The sequence below is a fragment of the Lissotriton helveticus genome, chromosome 7 (assembly GCF_964261635.1).
Source record: "Lissotriton helveticus chromosome 7, aLisHel1.1, whole genome shotgun sequence".
Classification (NCBI taxonomy): domain Eukaryota; kingdom Metazoa; phylum Chordata; class Amphibia; order Caudata; family Salamandridae; genus Lissotriton; species Lissotriton helveticus.
The window spans coordinates 717,886,331-717,894,342 of NC_136068.1; positions in this window are offsets into that span (position 1 = coordinate 717,886,331).

The following is an 8,012-nucleotide window of genomic DNA, read 5'->3' on the forward strand; positions in this document are numbered from 1 at the left end:
TCGTTGGTGTGGGCCATACCAATTGATTCTTGTGACAACAACTGCAGTTGAAGGTGGTGGTCTACCTAATTGGGTGCATGAAGCACACACTCATTGAGTCCCATGTCCACTTATTTATTTATGTATTTGTTTGGTGTTTTCTTTAGTGCAAACATGACCCTGAGGGGGTATCAGAGCGCTTCACATTTGCATATAAATAAACATTAGTAGTTGTACAAAAATTTGGCAAAAACATTAAAGCTTAATAAACATATATACAATACCCCAAAGAGGTTAATGTTCGATTAGAGGTAGCATGCGTATAATCGTGGTGGAACAATGATGGTGGCGAGTCTGCTGCGATTATGGGAGATATTTACTCATGTAAAAAGACTTGGCTTCATTTTTGAAAGCAGAGATTGACGAAATTCTTCTAATGTTAGGGGGGAGAGCATTTGAAAATTTTGGGCGCTGCACCAGAGAATGCTTGGTCATAAGTTCTTTTCTTATGGAATCGGGCCGGTTTTAGTAATAGATCTCCATGGCTCTGGGAGACACGGCATCCTCCTGATAGTGTGATTTTCTGAGCTAGGTACACTGGTGTTTTGTAGTGTATCGCTTTGTGGGTAATGCATGCCATTTTTAGTTGTATTCCCACTTCATAAGGCAGCCAGTTAAGCGCTTTCAGATGAGGGGTGATGTGGTCGAATTTCTTGAAGTCGGTTAAAAGTCTTGTGGCTGAATTAAGATGGGGGGGGCTGTTGAAATCTTGGGGAGACCAGCTAAGGTTGTGCAACAATACTCCATCCTTGATATTACTAGTGCCTGGACTGACTTATTTAAGGAGGGTTTCAGTTTTCTGAGGTAGCTTCAGTAGAACCGGGCATTTTTTGCCATTGTGTTAGTATGAGATAGCATATTCAGGTTTTTGTCTAGTATGATCCCCAGGGATTTGGTAGAGTCAACAATCTTCGGTGTATAGTTTAGTACCGTGATCAGATTGGTCCACTCTAGGAAGTTCGTAGCGCTTTTCTGTGGGGAACTCAGCAGAAATTCCGTTTTGTGGGGTTAAGCTTAAGTGATTGCTGGTTAGCCAATGGATTATACTCTTTAGTGCTTGGCTCATGATATCTATGTCTTTGGTCTTTTGTCGATGTAATCTTGATGTACAGCTGTGTGTCATCTGCATACATGTGGAAGGAGAAGTTTGCTCGTTGTAAGGTTTCTGTGAGTGGCTCTACGCACAGATTAAATAATGCCGGGGATAGTGTTGAGCCTGATAATGTTTGGTTGACTGTGAATTTTTGCGTTCTATTCTCTAAGAACGATCTAAATCATTTTAGTACTGTACCCTCTAATCCCATCCTATTTTTCATGCGATCTAGTATTTTGGCACGGTTAATTGTGTCGAAAGCGGAAGAGAGGTCGAGCAGGATTAGGAGACAGGTTTCATTGCGTTCTAGGGCAAGTAGTGCGTCATCCACAAAGTGCAGAATCGCTGTCTCAGTACTATGGTTGGGTCTAAATCCTGATTGGAAATCATTCAACAGATTGAATTCAGAGATATGTTGGCTCAATTGTTGTTGTACGCATTTTTCCAGGACTTTGGCTAGCATGGGAATATTTGTTAGTACAGAGTTGGTTGAAGGGGATCAGAGACAGCCTGAACAGACTGAGAATCAAGTAAAGCTGCTGGGTCTTGTAACACTGTTGAAAATGAAAAAGAGTAAAACCATGAAGAAGCAGAGCAAAGTTCTGAGGCAAATATAATAGACAGTGTACCAGAAAAATAAGTGCAAAAAGGTGACCATTGACCTGGATGAACTGAACAGTTGAAAGATACTTTGGCGAAAAGAATCGCAAATACTGTAGTAGAAGATCTCCAGTTAATTTGAACAAAGTGATACAGACGGAGAAGAAATTGCAGTACGCAGATCAAAAAGAGCACACGCTCCAAGCAAAAAGTACAGAGAACCTGAATGGAGATATTTGGCTGCCACAAGTGACTGGGAAAGAGAATTCATTGCATTTTGTTTCAAAGATAACTCATCATATGAGCCACCCTAAACAAACTATGCATAAGTAAAGAGGGTGCTACAAAAAAAAACCAGAGGAGGTTGAATGAATAAGGTTGTGACCAGACGCTGGAAAAGTGGTTGCTCGAATAAGTAAACCTTGCTAATCTAGTCTAATTGATTTTATTTTTCAAAGAAAATACATGGTTCGGGGACTGAAAATCCAAATAAGTTTGTTTTGCTTAGAAGAAGGTGTTTAGGTATTTGTTTTAGATGTGTTTATGTTTTAATACTTGTTTTGTTAGTGTCTATATTAACTGTGTCTCATTTTGTTTATCCTGTTGAGTCTATTAATGGATATGCGAACACAACTACTGAATTAACAAAAGTCCTTGGAGAAGATATAAATATTAAAAAACTAATAGGAAATAATTTAATGAATTGTTCCTTAAATGTTTTTACTAAACTCTTGTATGAGTATGTTTATACTTTGAACGCGAGAGATTGTTATGTGTGTGTGCAATTACCAACACCTGTGTCTAAAGGGGTGACTTATCATCTTCCTTTAACATATGGAATATCTTGTAGTGTAATAACTAGTTTATTCTGTGGCAAGGAGCAGTTTCAATATTATTATTCAAATTACGATTTAGGGGCCGATTCCGATCTTGCTCGGAAAGCAAACCGAACGACTCGGTTCCACAATGCTTTCCAGAAGACTTGGGTCAGGGTAGTCCGACGGAACAAGAACGATGCATTTGGATGTATCCAGATCCGATTCGGTCGGACTCCCTTTGACTGTAATTGGAGCCTGTGTTCCGAACCCGTACACAGGCTCCCATTGACAAAAGGGGTGGTTGGGGATAATCGTGCACCCTGTGGCGGGCACCCCTTGGTGCCTGCCACACTGTGTATGGTTAGATTTGGATTTGGAGGGCCCTGGGTGAAGGAGGGTCTGCTACGGGCCCCCAAAGACCAAGTCTGGATGCCTTTTCATTCCAGGCTAACCAAATTGGAAAGGCTGTCCGAATTGTTCACCGTACTTGCTCGCTCTGAAAATAAGTCTGTAGAGCTGTATGAATCGGCTCCGGAAATGCTCGATCTCTCTGAATGCTTTTCAAAACCGATTCGGTCAGTGCTAAGGGTTTTCAGGCATTGTACTTGGTTGTTCGGAATTGGGAATGAGTCGGTCAGAAGCAAGGGCTTCAGATCGGTTTAGGTAAAACCGAATCCAATTTGGAGCCCTTCTGACCGAGATCGGAATTGACCCAATAGTCTTTTCAGAAGTTCCTATAAGAAGAACATGAATATTGTGACAAGTGCGAAAAATCCTGAAATAATGGGTGAATTTCATACTACTAAGTCAATTGATACGGTATACCTCCATAGAAATAATTTGACATACATTCTGAGTAGTGCAGAGAAAGTGGTTATTAATTATGTAGAAGATAGACTTGAAGAAATCAAAAGAAAAGCTGTAGAGAAGAAACCTAGAACACCTCCTTGGGCTCATAGGGAGGGTGATTACAAGAAAGGTGAGACTTACGTCACAATGACTCTAGATTGGCATAATAAGGGAAAGCTTTGCATACTAAGACAAAAGACTGAATCTAATAAGAAATTAATTGGTTCCAGTGAGTGTGAACACACCTTTCTGATTACGGAGGGTTGAGATTAAAAGGTGGTACTGATCGACTTTTTCCAGGAGTGTATTTTGTGTGTGGTAAGAATGCTTATTATACTTTGCCTAAACATTGGTATGGATGGTGTTATATGGGGATCGTTTTTCCAAAAATATACCATGTGAATGATAATCCTAGAACCAATGAAAAGTAAGTAACATGAAGCAAACAGGAAAAAACTACTGCAGAAATTGTGGATGATATATTTGGTACGATAATTCCTTCAGTTGGAGTGATTTTGAATTCACATAAAATTTGAAAATTGTCTACAGTGGTTGATCGTTTATCAAGAGATTCTGCTGGTGGGTTTTTAGTTATCTATACTGAAATGGTTGCTATTAGAGCAATGGTTTTGCAGAACCGGCTTGCGTTGGGTGTATTATTGGCAAAGGAGGGTGGAGTCTGTCGCATGATGAAAATTCAGCAATGTTGGAATTAAATCCCTGATAAAAGTAGAGATTTGCGGGGATATATTGGTAACATTACTAACCTGAAGAATGATTTAGCTGAATTAAAAGTTGATGGTGCATGGGAGAAACTTGTTCAGGGTTTCTCTTAAGTGGTAAATTGGCTTGCAGCATTGGGTAATAGCATAGTGGGGCAAATACTAACACCATTAATAGCTGTTGCTGTAAATATAATAATTATAGTATTTATATACAGATGTTGTTTACATAAACTAGAAACAAAAAAAAGTAGAGTTTGAGGTAGAAAAAGAAAAAAAAAGATCTGATATAGAAGACAGAAAAGGTACTTATTATGAATTGATGAAAGACATAGAAGGTGTTAGGTTGAAACGGATGAAAACAAGTGCATTTTAAGATAATCAGATTATTAGGGATTGTATCATGGCTTGATTCGCCATCAGATGGGGTATTGATGGAACTGGATTATTTAAGAAGGTCTTGCTCAATCAAATTCTGCTAATTGGGTGTGATACTAATACCTACTTAAGAAACTTTACTAACAGAGTGAAACGTGAAACTGCATCATAAAAGCATTCAGAAGTGTCACTAACTGGTTGAGATTAAGTCATTCATGACAGAGAGAGAAACCTACTAATGTGCTGTGATAATAATGTGAAAAGTAATAATGCAAATTGTAGTTTAGCAAAATATGATTCTGAAAACGCTTAAGTAAAATGATTCCTGTCTATAGTTTCTTTGACATGTAAATCTAGGAGAAAGTTATTTCTTATATTTTAATGAATCGTAATCAGACTATGAAATATTAGCGTGTTTATTCATTAAAAAATGATGAGTTTGTAGCTTTCCATTTAGCGCTCGAAATTTGAAATGTATTTAGTTTTTATTATTTCCTTCGGATAGACTAGAAATGGTGACCTGATTGCATTGTAGCTATGAGTATTATTGCTGAAGTTTCTTTCCTACAGTTTGAAAAATGGACATCTTCTCTGTAACTAAAACAAAACCGTATCAACCTTGTTGCAAGCTCAGAGTAGAGTGTGTGGAGTAGACATGATAAGTTACAAATATATTTCCTATTTCCAAAGGGAAGTGATATTGTACATTCTTAGAAAACAGTGAACACTGAACAAAGATATTACATATGGGTTTCGGACGATTTGGGTTAGAAAACGATCACACCAGAGTTGCACTACAGATTTTGACCAATAGAAATCATGCAAACTGTGAAAAAGTTATTTTGGGAGAAGGATCTGATAAAGTAAGAAGGTATAATTACCCCATGGGAAAAGGACGGCGGCAGCTATTTTCTTTGCAAATCCTGAGCCTGACATGCTGTCAGTTTGTACTATGATTTTCCCTGAACTGAACTCTCCTGATTACCTCTGCATTTTGCCGGCTGGTGAAGTTGAGCAGGTCAAAATCTTTCAGCTGAAGAATTAATGACACTGGCTATTGTACGCTGTACTTTAGCATTCTATTGGGCTCATCTCTTGTCCTGATTCTGAAAAATCTACAGCTGATTCTTGTTTTGTATGATTCCAAATTGTATTTTGTATTTTGCAATGTATTATCTCTCTCTTTCTCTCTCTCCCTCACACAAGATGTCATTTGATAATGTATTTTCTCCAAGCTGTGCTGTATTGTGTTTTACCTGTATTACAAAAGAATTACTATTATTAAATGATTCTAATGTATTTTTGTACTTTGACCATTCATCTTGAAGTTTAGATAATGGTACTTGATGACTATTTCATGTGTTTGTTTGTTCTTATCGATGATATTATTGATATTGTGAGAGTATTATTATTAGCCTACCACTTCTTTATTCCAGGTCCTCATGAAGGAGTGGAGTGGCTTTCTGTCTCTGATTATCTGAGTCCCTATTAGCTCATACAAAGATCTATTGGAGGACCTTGTGTTTGTGATTTATTGTAGAGTTTCAATGGGCCAAACTCTGTCTTATTGTGAATAGTGTTGCCGAGGATTGAGTTTACGGTGAGGTTGTTCATGTCTGAGCTCACAAAATATTTACAACACTTCCACTGGATCGATTGCTATAAAAAAAACAGAACAGAAGGTAGCCCATCAGGCAGATATCGGGCATGAGTGCAACAAATTCTTATATATGATACATCAACTGTCCCTCCAAATCTTAATTTCAGTGGTCCTTTTCACTTTGAGATTCAAGGTAATATCCTGAAGTTAAGCGGAGCTATGGAGAGAAAAACTATCAGAAAAAAAAAATCCTCTTGAGAACCTAATTATTCTTTGACCTATGAGCAAACTGAGCCATCCCTACTAAGGTATACACATTAACTATAATTGTTTTATGCCCTCTAATAAGAGGAGTTCCACTTCTAATTTTGTAGAGCTTATCAACTGTAGCTCTGAGAAATAGTCAAAGGCAAAAAAAGAACAATTTACCCTTGAGAATAGGACAACTTAAATACAGGACAAGGCAACACATAAAATCAGCGCATAAAACTATCCACCAAAAAGAATGCCAAACCCAATCCTAAATTAAAAGGTCCTCAGCATTTAGCAATTATGAAGTCTAGACAACATGAGGACACCTTCTTCTTTCTAGAAGGTTGAGAAAATCTTAGATGGACAAACAAATACAGCTTCCTCAACCCGAGACCAGAGCGACCTCAGTGAATGAAACTGTATACTTATTTTGTTTCTGTAGTTTCAAAGCACTTAAACATAAGGTTGTTTCCTCCATATGTTTTAAATACGAAGCAGTATTGCTGTGGTGGCATGGAAGATTCTATGGTTAAGGTAATGGAAGGGCGCTGTGAGATCAAAATACAGTTGTTGGAGTATAACAGATAGGGAAATGGTGTGAATGCGTTGAAGTTGATATGTTCATGGATGTCATCAGACAGATCCCGGTTGGCATGTAAAGCGAAGCTCTCTTTGTGCTCATCAGTTTATGCCATTAGATTTCTATACTGAGCCTCCATACTATGTTGTTAAATAGAGGTGGGTTACATTTCCTTAATTCCATTGTTTCCTTCTATGACTAGTGATGAAAGGTAAATATTTCCCTTCCGTGGTGATCACAGGCCACTTAAACACTGTTTGTCTAAAAATAATGAACACAGGTGTGAAACGAAGGTCTTACGTTGAAGTGGCACTTTTATTCATCAAGTCATTAACACAGCAGAAAGCAGAAAGTATATATTCATCTATTCATTAGTCTAGAAAGAATCTTAAAAACCACAATTTCAATCAGTCAGAAATAGCAACACAAAATTAATATTCATAATGTGCAAATGCCTAGAAGGCAAACCTTAAATGAGAAAACTTACCATCCAAGAATTGCAATCTCAAGATACAATAAATGTAATGAATTGGGAGAGGATGAGAAACCGAGAATAAGCGATGAGACTAAAAAAGGAACGAAATATTAATCTAGATTGGGTTCTACCACCTGAGAACAGGCTTTGAAGGCCCAATGCAGATGTACGGCCGGCCGGGAACTCTTCTTTAACACGGAGTGGAAGGTTAGGGTGAAGTGTAGTTAGGCAATAAGAAGATGACGATGAATCAGCAATAGATGCTTTTTTTACTGATTAGAAGCCTTTATCATTCACAAAAAAAACTACTGGGGTGGAGGAAAATAAAACAGTGGTTCAAGTTCACAGCCAATTTTCATCTCCCTCAGAATTATTCTGTTAAGGATGCAATCTGATCACTAGAGACTGTTAAACCCAGTTAAAGAAGACCCCGGAAATCTTCCTAACACAGCATAAGAAATTGGATTACTATTTGGGGTGGGTGGCTATCCACCTCAAACATCTATCACAAACCTTGTCAGTTTTCACTCTCCGGGTAGCTAGAGCAAACAGGCTTAACATAGGACAATGTGTAAACTAATCATGCAGGATCAAAACAGCAACACC